This window comes from Rhea pennata, chromosome 14 (genome assembly GCF_028389875.1).
Source record: "Rhea pennata isolate bPtePen1 chromosome 14, bPtePen1.pri, whole genome shotgun sequence".
NCBI lineage: Eukaryota > Metazoa > Chordata > Aves > Rheiformes > Rheidae > Rhea > Rhea pennata.
Window position 1 is genome coordinate 19,010,656 of NC_084676.1, and position 16,084 is coordinate 19,026,739.

The window sequence follows — 16,084 nt, forward strand, 5'->3', positions numbered from 1 at the left end:
ATCTCCTGCGCTCGCGGTCCAGCGCTAGCGCCAGTGACGAAGCAGTTTCTATAAATCAAGCTGCAGCTGAGTTCAGAAGCCTAATAATAATGTGCAGATGTAAAATAATAATAATGTCGTGGTTCTAGTGTTAAAAAGGCCACAGATAAGTGTAATAGGCATTCTGGTGTTGAGACTTGTAGCTTGGTTTCAAGTAATTTTAACGCCTTATTTGATGTCTGCTCTTGGAGCATTAGAAACTGGAATTAAACGATGCAATTAAAACATACCAAAGACGTAATCTGATCTAATATCTACTTCTACCCTTGCTGCTTCGCCTTCTCCCGGAAACCCTTTCTCTCTTGCACGATCAAAGAGCTCATGCCTGGGTTTTGGCACCCGGTTTTCCTGCCAAGCCCTCAGTTGGCCGAGGTGGCTGCAGAGCTCCAGCGCGGGCAAACGCGGGTGCGGAGGCCAAGGCAGCCTTGCCTTCAGGACAAGGCAAGATCTCCTTATTTAAAAGGAAAAAAAAAATAAATAAAACCCAACTCCTTGAAGGAACGGCTCCAATGTTCAAGTCATCTGGATGCTTGTCAACAAGAAAGACATGGTGAGAAATGAGGCCAAATGCACTGCTGATACTGCTTGGCCCACCTCAGAGCACTGACATTTCAGCTGCTCACATCTGCCAAATGAATTTTTTTCTGATGATATGAAGAAACAGGTTCCTAAGCGATGCCCGAGCTTTGCGTTGGCCTACTGTGCAGAAGCGGGGGAACGGCAGTACCTCCGGATGCATAAGCACAGCGCGCAGCAAAGGCTCGAGCGTCAGTCAACGCTCTGATAGCTCAGGGAAGGTTTCGTTGTCTGCTCCTGGGTCAACATCAATCCTTAGCCCAATTATCAGCCTCTCCTGTTTGCACACACCGGGTATCCCAAAGCCATTCCACCATTAGGGAATAATCTTGAAGAACTTAATTCACACGTTGCAGCCTAGCATGTCACAATATTATCTTCCAAACAGTACTGTGCTGATCAAGCATCCAAATAATTTGGCCCCTATGGCAAATAACACATCACAGTCCTACTGCCACTAGCAGTTAGGACTTGCACTAGTTTAGTGCAAGCATTAAACAAACTTAAACTGGTAGCACTGGGGAGGACAGTGAGAGAATCATCTTCTTAGAAATCCTTTTTATCCTGGCTTGCCGTTAGGTTGGCCTTGTTCTAAGTTTAAAAATAAAACCTGTTGACGGTGAAGGTACTACTGAGCTCCGTGAAGTAGAGAGCCAGTTGCACCCAGGAGGAACGGTTTTCACCAAGCAGCCTCACTTTTTGCATAACTCCCACGAGGAAATTTCACCTAGCGATTTGCATCAGCGTTGTGAGCAGCGACAGCATGGTAACATTCACGTGCACATCGGGTCCAGGGTACACAAAAACATTTTATCAGAAAATAATTCCGCTTCACGCCACTTCAGCGAGGCAGTTAGCTATTACAACACACCAGCTGCAGACGGTGGAACCGCGGCAGAGAACGGGGACCCCGCGTCCTGCGGCTGGCCGCCCGGCACCCCGGCTCGCCGCTGGGACCCGGCCACCGACCGAGATCGAGGGTAGCTGTGAGAGTTACTCGAGCTCTCCAGCTCCTGTTAATCCCCCGTTCTGCTGCTAGGCATGAAGGCCATTTCTGAAGCACCTAAGAAGCAGCCCAGTTTTCAGAGGTCCTGGGCATCTGCTTCAAGTCCAGGGACATTTGGGGATCCTCAGAACCTCTGAAAAATCAGGGCAATACTCTTAAAACAATAAAAGCCACGCGGAGCAGCTGCAGGAGCTATGTCGGCCACCGCAACCGCCTGGAGAACAGGGACATTCAGAGTAGCACGGGCTATGCAAGCCTGCGTGTGTTGGACACGAAGGCTTCAGATAACCGCAGGAAGCTGCAAATTCCTCCCAGACCTTCTTCCACTGTCACCGACCTGCCCCTGAAGATCGAGGCTCGTTTATAAGGTGGGAAGGCAGCGCGTGGATCTTAAGAGCTTTCAAGCTGGTTACTGCTGAACTTGACGTTCACAGGGAGAAGGTTAGATTTTTAAAAACTAAGCAGCAGGGCTTTTGAGATCACTTTCAAGTTCAAATTAGGCCAGTTTGGAGAGATCACAGGAGAGATTGGAGAGATTTTACCTGCTCGGCCTGGTGTCTTGGCTTTCTCTTGAACTCGGGCAGTTTAAAGTCTTGCTGGAGCGGTGCAAAGAGGCTTCACAATACATCTGTAGCAGGCTTCCCCTGCTAGGGACACTCGCTCAGCAGCTCAGGCCTCTACGGACAGAGGAAAGGTGCTCAACTCCGGCACAGTGGTGACCTCCTATTTGCAGAGACTTTCCTGCAAGATCCAGCACATGCAGATATGAGGCAACACAGCTGGAATCTTATGGATCTTATTCATCTGCATGAATCTTATGGAGGAGACCTAAGGCAGGAGAAAGGCCTACCCCTGCACAGGCAGGGCTGCAAAGCCCTTCTGGGGTCGCAAACATACCTTTAGGTTAAAGGGTTTGTTTCTGTGGGCAGCTGTGGCCAACAAGGCTATGCCAGCAGGGCTCTAAGCCAGGGACATGGCAGGAAGCAGGAGGAGATACGGAGAGAAGCATGGAGCTCCACCTGGTCAAGTCTGAAGCGGTTTTCAGCCTTTCCAATGTTGTGGATCCCTAATGTTTTTCCTAAGGGGGTGCAGAAGGCTTGCTTTCCGTAGTCATATTCCCAGACCCATGACGCCTCTCTCCACTTATCACAGATAAAAAAAAATTCTCTGGAGGATTCTCAAGATTGCTGCAGATCTAAGGATCAAAGGGATTTTGAAGGGCTAATTCCCTTTCTCCTCCAGGGCAAAACCCATCCCTGCACAGGTTAATTTTAACAAAAAGGGCAACTTCACATAGTGCTTTCCCCATGCTGCGCTGATGAGAGCCAACGAATAAAGCGAGGAAAGCTGTCAGTAATCCTGTCTTACTGCTGTAGCTATCATCTGTCCTCTATGTTACGATGGCAGCAAAAACAAGGTGCCTTGGGCAAAAAATACCACGAAAAGCGTTTTGCTACCCCGACCTTGTCAAACGCTATTTGTTCCTGGTGAGAGGCTTCATTTCCCCGATTCAGCTGTTTTCCGAACAAATGGATTCACGCCCTTTCGCTGGCTACTTCCGCAGGTTAAAAATTGACTAAACGCTCGGATTTCTTGAGCTCTTATAGCTGCGGCAGCTTTTATCGGAGTCCCGATCGGACGCGTTTTCCAAGCCGCACGCGCGCGGGGGGAGGATCAGGACCGGCCGCGGGTCCGCGCCGCTGACGCGGTGCTCCCCACGCGTCCGTCGGCGCGGTGAGGCTGGCGAACCGGACTCCCGGCTCTCGGGAAGTTCAAGTGCCCCGGGAAGAAAGGGCCAGGGTCTCTTCTTGGTTATGGCAGTATCTTCCAACAGAGCTTCACTGACTTTGGATAAATTGTTCTAGATTTCATCAGTTTAGATGACAGAAGAACCTAGATAAGAGCTTAGGGTGGTGGTGGTGGTGGTGGTTCTGGTGGTGGTGCCTGGGCAGGAGCAGGAGGACACGTGCGAAGTCAGCAGTGTCACCTCAATAGAAAGGGGAGGTCCAGCCCTCCCGACACGCTCCCGACGCCTGCCGCGGGCACAGGGGCGATGTGAAACCCTATCCTAGCAGGTAGCTGTCCAGCTCCTATTTACCATTTCAAGCCGGCCTTTCTTTCCCCCCCAGAGGAACAGGCGCTGAAAAGCCAGACCGCCGGACAGAGCTGCTTTTAGACTGGTGAAAATCATGTGCTCCAAAGAATGGGAAAAGGGTATGCCACAGTGCACCTGGAAAACCAGGAAACCCTCTAACCAATAATTTTTCCTTTTTGTCAGTGAAAATGAATGAATTTAATTACAGTCCTCAGTAACAGACTTACATACAAATGACCAGGAAAATGTTCTGTATCTAATGCATTAGAATCTGATTAAACTACATGCTTCGGCAGTAGCCTTTGTGAGCAAAGCTCACAGGTTTGCCATAAACATGTTTTTATGTGCTACAAAATGGGGTATTTAACTTTGAGGGTCTCTCTCCCTTTTATTAAGCTAAAATATAAAATAGTTTGAGTGGTCTTCCTTATGTCAATTATTATTTATGGGCGAGGGAAATAAAATAGAATCAACTACATAGTTTATACTGACTCAGAAAAATGCAATTTATATTAACCACTTAGAACCAGACTTTTAAAGGTACTTACATATTAAAGATGCATTAAAGTCCTTATAGGATTCTCATAAATGCCTCTGCAGTCAACTGACACTAACTCTTGAGTTCCCCGACTGTAATATTTCACACCTGATATTTTGTCTAGAACTACAGCGATTCTCACTCTGGTACATACAAGTCTCCTTTATTTGGACATGTCCTCAGCCTTTCTGGGAACACGCTCTGCCTTCTTCCACCAGCTCTGCCCCGAACTGCAGCGATGGGAAAGGCACACAGTTTGGCAATAGGGACCCATTTTGCACAGTCACTCTCACGGACAACGTTCAAGCACAGGCCTGACTTGTACGCATTAAATGTACCATTTGCAATGCAAATTCTAACAACCAAATGCATAAACAACAAAAGCTGAGTTCCAAAGTGCTTTCACACATGCAGCAGGACCTCTCAAATTTTCCTCAAAACGAGCAGGCCTAGTTTCATAACGCACCGTCTCCCACTGCCATACTTTCCCATTCAGGACTTTGTTGCACAATGATTTAACTACGCTGCATTTATCCGAGGCGTTGTGCACCGGAGCAACTGGAAAGGTATGTTAAAGACTATGCCATGCCAATCCTCTGGGTTTAATTCCTATTGAGTGTGTTGCTATACAGAAGATCACAATTTCAGTGTAATATTGAAACATTAATGGTCAACTAACATCCATGGGTGAAGCGACAAATTCAAAACTGATAAAATACACTATTAGGTTGAAGAAGTCACTGCTAGAACATGTCACAGATGCTAATAAACCAGCAAGATTCAAGGAGAGATCAGAGTCCTAAATGGGTAAACATATTGAGAGCCCTACAGCCTGGGCAAAGATGCTGAGAGATACAAAGATCTAAGCCAGTACCTGAGTATTAGAACATCATCTTTGGGGAGTAATCAAGGGGAATAGACTTTTGCACATCTGCCTGCTGCTACATCTCACATCCTCTTCTGCAGTATCTAGAGCTGGCAACTGTTGGAGACTTGTTAATGGAGTCAGCTGGACCACAGTTTTGATACTGTTTGAGAACTATTTACTTACAGAAACCAGTCATTCACCAACACGCCTATAGTTAGGAAAGAACCAGCTTTTAGAGGGCTTGACTGCAGAGAGATTTATTTACATCAGAACTAAAAATGGCTTCAATAAGAGCTCCGGTTTCATTCTTCCCTGCACTTCAGAAAAACTTGGAGCGGGGAGAATGCAAGGGGCAGCTTCATATTCTGTAACAGAGCAAGTTAAGTTTGGATCTAAACAGCTCCAGACTTTAGGAAAATTCAGATCCAAGTCTGCACTCCAACTTTATATCTCTTCCTTGCCTATGCTGTCTCACTGGAATTGGCACCTCCTTCAAGCTTTTACGGAAAGAGTTGGGGAAACCTTTCGGTTTCTAGCACAGTGGATCTTCTGTGGTATTTGATCTGTATAACATTTTGGGAAACAGTTCACAGAAGCCTCGAATTTCACTCGGACTAAGCTCTGCCAAATCCTTCAAGCACTGCTGTTATTACTGAAGTTTCACGTAGCCCATCTGAATGCCACGGATCCAAATCTCACACCGTCCCAATCCCTTGTCACCATTCGACATTGCATGGTGCAATTCTGTCAGAGGTGCCTTTCTTCTAAAGAAAGTCATTTCTACCTATTTGTAGGATCTGTGCCGACCTCTTCTTTAAAAGTCTGTGGCAGAATCAGTAACATCTGGCTCTAACTCTGGTGCTCTTGTTAAAACTCTTGTCTCAAAGCCCATGTGGGGATTGCTTCTGAGCGCACAGCGGCTGCTCCTGGCCTGCAGCGTGAGGACGTTGGCCTGGAATTGCCTAGATCCTGACCCAGCTTTTGTCAGGCACCTTGAGGAAGACAGCAGCTATGCAAAATCACATTCCATTCTATTTAAGCACATTTTTAAACTTCCAGTATGTGCATGTTTCCTTTTATTTCATCAAGGACTTGAATTTCTTTCTGGTGACATCATTTGTCAACACATTCAGTTTATAAGAGGAAAAAAAAGGTTGATCAAAGAATAGCAGGTAGCTCTTATTTACTGTGTGATAGCAAACCAAATTGCTGCTATAGCTTTGTATTAGCAGCTCTGCGTTTAGTGCTTTTATCAGTATTTCAGCTGCAACACACTTTTCAACCTAGAATAGAGAATTTGGTAGCAGGAGAGGCTTTCCACCCTCCCCTCAAAGAAAGCTCAGTGCCAAAAATCATGATGCAGAAAACTGTTCCGTACAGCTAGTGATCAACTCCAAACAAAATGCTGGATTTGTCCCCGAGCTGAAAAGACTGGCAATGGTGCATGCTCTGCAGATGCTCACAGTGGATTCCTCTACTTGTCAATAGGGTGAAGAAAGCAGAACTGGTTGAAAATGCAAGAGCAAAAGGTGAATTGCAATAACTACTGAAACTTGACTCTAAACCTCAATTTGTGATAAACCCTGTGCTGTTTAGATTTGTCACTTCATCCAGTTACACAGAATAATCCCACATCCTTTCCAGCCCAAACTGACACTTTCTGCTATTCTTCCTCGCTTCCGTCCTTTTGGGGCATTAGCTCCCTCTCGCAGGCACAGCTATGAGTGACAGGTGTCACACAAAGATGTTCATATCCTATGAACATCTGCATGTCCAGGAAGCTTCTTTACATCTCTAATCAAAAAATCTCATTCTCACCAACAACGCACACAGTGAGAGATGGCTCAACCGTCCTTGTACGTGTGAAGTGCATCTTAATGCTGACAGAGTTTGCTTCTTTTCTGAGCAGGGGAAACACGCTACAGCGGGGTACTCTGTATAGACATCCAGCAACCCCTGCACTCCGTGTATACCTGCAAAGCAGCTTACGCCCATGGCCACCTTTAAAGTAAGGAAGTCTCAGATACTAGAAAGATTGCTTTGCAGACATTGCTAACTTTGCCTCATTTTCTAACAAACAGCATCCCTATTTCATTCTTGATTTGGGGGCCAAGAGGTCAGAGAGTATCTTCCCCATGGATAACCTGGGCATACTACATCTACATAGTTAAATCCTTCACATCACCTACAATTTTATCCATTTAATGGACTATTGAATCCCTGCCATGAGCCATCTCACCAAACTTCATTTAAAGCAAATGAATTTAAGGTTTAGAAGTCCTTACAGCCAAGGAGCAGTGACAGCCAGCTATTCCCTAATGGATGAGGGGCCAGGGCTGGCAGAGCAGGGAGTCTCACCAGCCAGGACCCCATCCCACCATTCCCAAACAAGGCAACTGGAACAGCCCCAAAGATGGTAGCCAGGTTCAACCAGGAGCCCAGATCATCAGGCAAGCTCACAGTGCTGAGACAAGTCTGAGGTCAAGCAGCAAAGTCAGTCCATAGGTCAGGGTCCAGATCAACAAGGCCCATGGCCAGGCTTGGCCACAACTGACCTGGGGAGCAGCACTCCTCCAGTGCAGCTTGAGGAGGGAGTGAAAGCCACAGGCTGAGCTTAAATGCTCAGTCCTGGCCCACGGGCAGGGAGAGGCCCCAGGTGACCTCAATCAGGGCCATTAAGGCCTATTAGTGCAGTCAGGGCCCTGACATTTGTATCTATCACAGTGAAAAAAGATCACTTTCCTTAATCAGGAATAAAGTATAAAATGCTGCCTGGTCAGGATTAGCAAGGTACTCTAAGACTCTGCTTCTAGTTTTCTATATGGACTGTTCTTCTAAATGGGCTGTAAATGCCTAACGGTTAAGGTATCTGTGAAGAAAATAGAGCTATATTGCCATCATGAGACTAGGCCACTTTTTTTTTTTTTGGCTTGCAGCTAGATCAAAGGCAAGGTCATTTTCTTGGGAGGCAAGCAGAAGAGCCTTTTTGTAGAGAAACCCACACCCTGACTCCTAAGCATATGTGAAAGGGAGGGTGTTTCACTTGTGACTTAGACGTCTCAAAATAAATCAGACGCTAACCATATGGGTTTAGGACTTTTTGAAACTGTAAACTTTTTCCTTTACAGATAAAACTAATAGCTCATCTAATGATTCAGCTGTGTACTCAAGAGCTACAGACCAGGAGATTTGAAGCTACACAGGTGAAGTTGCACAGGGAGGGATGGTATCAGAAAATACAGGCTGATTAAGGTGCCAAAAGCCATCATTACAGTTTGCTGTGCCTGACACAGCAGCAGCTTCAGGGAGACATCGTGCAAGGGGCTACGGGCACAATTTGCCCTGTTGAGAGGCATGTTGGCAGCTGAATATAAAACTGAGGGTAATATCTGAACTGTATGGAATACCTTGGAGTGCTTCTGCTCTTGCCGTTAATTCAGCCCAGACAGGTTAGAGGTCTCACGCCCTGTAGGGCCGTTTTGGACTTATACGCCGTGTATCGGTCATACATCTCTGTGTCTATCTCTGATGTTTCTACAGTGCCCACCTTTGTTCCCCCATATTCTCACACCAAGCCAATGTTAAAAACGGGTTGATTATTCATCCTCCGCAGCCCCATTCATCTTCCATTTAGACCTGCTATTTTTGGTGGCCCCCATTTGGGTATGTTGGTAATAGGGCAGTCTAGAACCAAAGACTTGACACAGAACCAAACTGTGAGGCACAAGCAGAATGAAACTGTTAGCACCAAGAAACTTCTCGAAGAGGCAGAGCAAGCCAGAATTTTGCAACTTCAATCTAGAATTGGGGGGGGGGGGGATCTTTCTTCACTGGAAAAAAAAAATTCATATTTTGACCAGAAAATACATGCCCTAACTTTGGAAAAATGTTATGATATCAAATGATCGTTAAGTAGAATAAAGTGATGGCTGTAATTGAACACGACCAAAAGTTTGCTGTTCTGATAAAAGTATCCACTGTGAGTGTTACAACACTGCTGACACGCACCTATAAAAAGGCAGACTTAAGACTTTGCAGTTTTGTGTCTGTGAAGGTGTGTAATCCAACAGTCCAACATCTTCGCTCTCATCAGTAAAACTGCACATATATCATACCCAAATATAAAGGTAATACATTGCATAGAATATTTTGGTCAAAATATACCCTTGGTTTGTTGGAGGAGCAATAGAAGGAAATAAAAATGATCTCTAAATTTCGCTCTTCTGCTGTGTTTTGCACATTGTAGTAATACTTTTCACTGCTTTTCCAGTGAGCACAGCGGAAATCTTTAATCTTCATGACTTCTACAAGCTTACCGAATTCGAGGGAATGTTTAAATCATGTGTTACACTGAAACTACCACTCCAGTACATTCAAAATTAGACATAAGAAAGCCTGTACTGTAAATATTTGAGGAAGTATTAGGTAGAGGTATAGTGAATAGCACACTTCGGTAATATGTCATCTGACAGTCTACATTATTCTGCCAACAGAATAAAGTTGCATAATGAAGACAAATAAACCTGACTCTTTAAAAAGAAAATGGCCATATACTACAAATTGGCTAAGTTTAAAATCCAGTATCCAAACAGCCAAAATTTGCATAGTTGCTTGCAGCCTATTACGGAGCGAAGACGTGAATGTGGTGGATCCATATGCAGGGTTTTGACTTGAATGCATTATCCACGTACGCTAATATTCTATCATCAGCCTTGTGAAAAAAAAAAACTCATTTTCAAAACTGAGTTAAGCTAGCCAGGAAAGAATTACTGGCCAAACCATCTCTTTTGACATACCTGCTGTTTTTAGTGAAGTCAGCCACCTTAACTCCTCAGTGATGATCTTACCGGTAGAGACAAACTGAATTCCCTGATAGTCATGTAGAATGGGATTCATCTTATTTAACATTATCTAAAAGTTAGTCAGCTTGTGGTTTAGGATCCCTCAGCAGTTACTGGAGAGAAACAGGCAATTCCATGGTGTGATTTGTCTCACCTGTCTGAGACCCTGATCTTGAGAGGCAATGAAGTGTCCTCTGGACAGGCCTATGCTGCAACTCAGATCACCACGTGAGGTGACCTCCAAACGGGAATTTTTTGAGAGTACCTTAAAAAAAGGCTCCTGTGATGCCTTTCCTTCAAGCAAAGGATTTCTCCACCTGCTTTGTAGCATGTTGCAAACCCGCTGGCTGCTGCCCTTCGCAGCAGAGGTCACTGCCTTTCAGCGGTGCTGTCTTTTTTGAACACATTAGGACAACTGTGGGATATTATTATATATGCAACATAATATCTGCATGTCTTTCCATTAACTCATTTATTCCAGATCAATGGATTGCTAACCACAGAGATGGTGATCTCTGAGGATGGTCTGCCTTTTCAGAATGCTAGTGTGGGAACAACCGGGCTCTGCTCTCCAGGAAAGTTTATTAAATGCAAAGCGTCGGATTCGTTCTGCTGACGCAACCCTGCTAACAGGACGGAGCAGCAGCAAGTCTGTCGGGGAAAGGACGCGGCATTAACAGCCACCTTGCAACAAGGCCTTGTAACGCAGTTGGCAGGACTGGGTAGGGAAGAGGCTACAGGGCAAGGCTGTGCTTGCAAGGAAATGTGCTGATTCAGTACTAAGCAGCTGCCTACAAGACCACTATGAAGCAAAGGTTCAGGAACAGCAGAAACCCGTGGAGAGTACGCTTTGATTGTAGGTGTTCAGGTCAGCATATCTACAAGGCTTAGCTGGAAAGACAAACAAAACCTGAGCAGCGTTGCAAAATGGAGTAAAACTTTTGTCATCGGGGTTATGCACCTGTGTCGCTGCAGAAATCAATCTCAGGAGTTCACAGGAGGAGACAGCACGGCTTCCTGGTACGAAGACGACAGTTTGTCGTTGCCAGCATGCTGCCTTGGATTTCAACCAGTGCCAAACACAGCTCTTCCCTGGTGAGTTTGTAATGGGAAGATGTCCTATTACTTCCACCTTTCCTCATACTCACTGACAGTAAGGATGCAAATATTTTGTCACCTAAGAGGTGATCCAAGCCCCCCCCCCAATATTAGTTCTAGAGTAGAATGGAAAAAAGCTTGCAGCTGTGAATGGCACCCTTCACAAATACTGATGTTTGTCCTGTGTTTTATGTTACATTGGATCATCAAGCTAAGAAGGACTTTTCAGATGGGCAATATTCAATTTTTATTTTTCTCTAGATGATTTTTTAAGGAAATTGTAAAAGAAAGGAAAATGTTATATGGGGACAAAAAGTGAAATATCATCAGTGTCAAAAGCCTTAGTGAAGTCAATATATTCGACATCTACTGTTTTACCTCTAGCCACATGGTCTGTTACTCCCTAGAATGAAATTAGATTAGTTTGACATGATTCGTTCTTGAGAAATCTGTATTGGCTGTTGCTCATCTTATTATTATTTTCCAGGTATGTGAGTATTTGTTCCATCATTTTTCTGGCTATTCTCCAGCTCCTTTTCCACTTCCCTCTTCCATCTTTTAAAGATAAGTAATACATCTGTCTTTTACAGTCTTCTGGTGTCATACTAACCCTTCCGTGAATTCAGAGAGATACCGCTAATAGTTCTAGCCAGTTTTTCACATACTGTAGGATTAAGTCCGCCGCAGCCAATCTAGAAACCTCTAACTTATCTAAGTATTTTTAACTTGTTTCTTCCCAAATATAGGCTGAAATATTACTTTTTTCAGCGTTATTTGTAGTAGGCACTTACTCACAGACTGCTTTTTACTGAAGTCTGGTGAAAAAAAGGCAGTAAGTCTTCTTATTTTCATTAATCGTTTTTTTTTTTCTCTAGCAAGCACTTTCAGTTGCTATTCTTCCTATTATTAATGGACTTAAGTTATTTCTCATTACCTTGATCTCCCTTGCTAGCTGCATTTAGTTTTCTACCTTTTATATTCTGACTTTTCTCTTATGTATTTGAGCTATTTGTTTATCTTACACATTATCTAGTTTATATAGCTCTTCCTTCTGATGTCAATAAAGAATTTATGATTTAGCAAATCAACAACCTATACTTTCTCTGCATTTGGGCAGTTTGCATTTTTGCCTTTTCTCTCCAATGAGACTCTGTCATTCTCTGAGTTTATTGAAGTTAGCCATTTTGAAGGCCACTGGTTTTGTTGTTTTTCCTCTTTCCCTTTCTAAGGACCATGAATGCTACTGTTTCATTAACAGTGTCACCAAGCTGGTTTCCACATTTGTATTTGTAGCTCCTTTCTTCTGACCAGGATCAGAGCCTCTCCTCTAGTTATTTTGTCCATCTTCCATATCCAAATTTTTGCTAAAAGTCCTGGAGAAGGTTTTAGAATAGTTGGTGGCATTCTTGTTAACAGCCTACATCTCCTGTTACTGTCTGCTTTTGTCTTTGGGTGACTCCTCTAGCCATTGACAAAAAGCATCCGACCTTCCTCGGTCAAAGCCCGTAGCAGACTCCACTATGTGACTCATTCTCTCCTTTCAATATTACCCACTGATTTTCAGCAAGTCTCTTCACTACAGACTTTAGAGTCTCACGTTCTTGATAATCCTGCCTAATCTATTCTTCTCAAGCAAGGTATATTCTTTTGTTATGACTCTTCTAACCACATGAGTTGTCCCATCAGTCACAGTGCTGATGATACACTGAGACTCCACATCTCTTGTTTATTCCCTTTTTGTGCATTAGCATACAGGTGTCTTGAGTTATCCAATGCATTAGCAGCCCATTCTCCTTGTTCCTTCACTTCATTACTAATAACCCTTTTCTGCCTAGTTTTTAGACCCTTGTCCAGGTTGCTGTGGGCCACCTGTACTGGGGTGCTCTTGAAGATCGGAATTTTTTCTTCTGGTGTTGGTAAGTCTGAATCTAAACTATCAGCTTCATTTATACAAAACAGTTCATGAAGCGGTCTGTGGCCACCGAAGGCCAAGCTCTCTTGGCAATGTCACCCACACAGCCATGTGGTTCTGTGGCTGTGCTGTGTAGCACATGAAGCTACAGAGATACAAAGAAGTGGCCGCACACCATTTTGCACTGCTTTGCATCTGTGATGGCTAGGATAGCCTATGGTACAAGGTAAGAGCTTCCAAACTGTGCTGTTTGTCTAACTTGCTAAGACTTCTATAAAGTTTTCTTATGGCTAGAATTCAATCTGAATTTGCAGCTCCCTGGCTATTCATCATTTCTTTCAAGGGTCATGAAGAAGATATCTTCGACTTGGTGATGCTGATCCTAGGACACACTAGGGATCTCACTATACCAGGAACTCAGCTATAAGTCTCCTTTACACATCTGGAGCAATGGAAATAGCCTTAATAGAGGCTATAACTTAGCTCATGATAACAATTTCTGCCAGTTCTGTGTATCATGGAGGATATACATGCACTGAAAAGTCTTAAATCATCTTTGAGCTGGAACATAAAATCAAGCTGCTTAAATATGTTGTTTAAGAGTAAAGGATTCATTGAAAACTGCCCTTTACTTTCACTAGTAGGGACTCAATGGTGTATATCCTCCACAAGCTTTTCCCCATACGTTTTGTTTAGATGCTTCTACATCGAAGTTCACAATGGCCAGTTCCCCTTGCTGCATAATTTCCTAGAGGCTTATGTCAGCAACGAGTTTTAGCCAGGCTAAAGATCAAAGGCTTTGATCTCTATTCATCTCCACTTAACTAAAAGGAAGCCACATCTGGAGAATTTATCTAATTCAGCAAGCTATAAATATGTATGTTTTTGGTATTATGTAATCAAAAAACTTAAACAGAATACATGTGCTAACCTGCGAAAATGTTGGATTGCAAACAATAGGAACCGATGAAGCATCTTCTCATGCATACTTCTGTATATATCTAACCCACGGAGTGCTTTAGCATTTTGTCTTTGTTTAAAGTAAACTCAGTACTGACAATGCATGCCTTCAAAAGTCCGTAAGATTTCAGTCAGTCATTTCTACATAAAGTATGGTAGCAAATACAAGTTTCCTACACAGGAACAACACAAAGGCTTTACTTCCAGGAATTGGATTTAATACATTCTGAAGAGAGGGGCCTCAGTATAAAACTCAGATCCCAAACTGATTTTGAACCTTGAGTTTTTCTTTCTCCAAATCTGGATCAGCTTATGTGTCTGGATCCCATCTCTCTGTTTTTTCCCACTTACTCAAATACCAGCTATTAATGGCATAAAGTTGAATCTAATCAGGCAGCACTTTTTGTTAGTTTAATCAGGCTCCAGTGGTGACTACCTACTTTATTCTACTACATCCAAGTGATTTATTCACAGAAATATCTAGACAATCAGCACCCTTGATTATCTGAATATGCCAGTTATGTGTTTATTTTTAAGCTTGCGTACTTTTGTTGCGGGTTTTTCAGCAGTGGAATATGTAGTTGCTTTATTTCAAGATTTTATCCAAAACCTAGTGGGATAGGTATAGCTCCTTCTCTGTACATCCGTTGTGATGAAGCATGTGTTTGCAGATTAATGGCCAAAGTCTATGCTGGGAAATAGATATATTGGCAGATATGTCATCTGGTTAGGAACAAGTCCCAAAAATCCTGAAGACAGACTGGAAGATGAGTAATGAGGATTGCTTGAAAGATACTCTGCAAAGAAACCAAGCAAATAAACACACAATGTGCTCTAAACTAGCAGGTACTATTGTCTGACACTTTTGACTCTTGTGGTGTGCTACTGCTAACAGATCTTGGTGAAGCCTTCAGCTGGCAGACCAAGGACCAAATTGCAAAAAAAATAAAAAAAAATAATAATAAATAAAGCTTAGATAGATAACGTTCTTTTTTGTCATCACTGTCAATGGAACCATTTAGCTGTTTTAAAATTCCTTTTCCACAAGTTGGGGGAGAAATAATTGTAATCAAAGGCAAATATTGAGGAACAAACCAGGACATCTCTCAGTATCCAAGCAACACAGGTACTCTGATCATTATTATTATGATTTTACCTTTTGCAGAATCTCCTATCTATGGCTAGTTTTCTATAATGGGCTTTATTAATATTAAGTAAAGTCTCACAACACGTTTGACATAGCTAAGATGTACGGTTTTGAGGCAAAAGCCAGAAAAGTTACATGATGGCAAAAGACAAAGTTTCTAATGAAGTCCTAGTTTTCCGGATGAAACATAGAGCTGCTTCCTCCCCAGCAGCTGGAATGCCTGCTGTTCTCATATTTTCACAATGAGTGGTTGAAGTTTCATAGCTTCTCACAATCACCTGGCACTAATGACCACATACAACCGAGCAGTGCATCCAAAATAGAAAAAAAATAGAGGAGACAGTAATATACTATAAATCTAGCACTAAGAATCACTTATAGTAGACAGTCCCATCATACTTTTAAGCTGCTCCATGATTTCTAGAGCAATTTTGACTAATTTATACGGCAAATTACTTAACCTCCTGTCTTCAAAAGACACTTACGCGTTCGTTTCACTATTTTTGTCCATGACAAATTCTTGCTACAGGCCCTGTACAGATTCCTTTCCTTTGGTTTATTTAATGGCACACCCAGCAGAGCATGTTTTTCAGGAGAAAAAGTAAAAAAGAAAAAGAGGAAAAGACTTAAAAAGACTTTAAAAGACTTAGAGTTATGTTTACTCACTAGATGACCAGCCTTTTGGGAAAAAATCTCCTTATTTCTCTGCCATATTTAAAACAGGATACTTGCAGATCTCTAATTAGTAGTCTGTTGACTCAGTATTTTTCTTGTCTGTTCACACCCATCACACTAAATAATGGAAATTTGATTACTGACTGTCTGCACCACAAGAACATAAATTTAATGCTGTTAAATGGCATGCTTACATGAAATCTGTCCATAACCACTTTTTTCAATAACTACCTTAGAGTAATTAACTATTATTAAGCCTTGCACGCTGAGTTTGGGCAACCACTCTAAATGGAACAGAGTTCTGGACAGTACCAGATACACTTTAAACT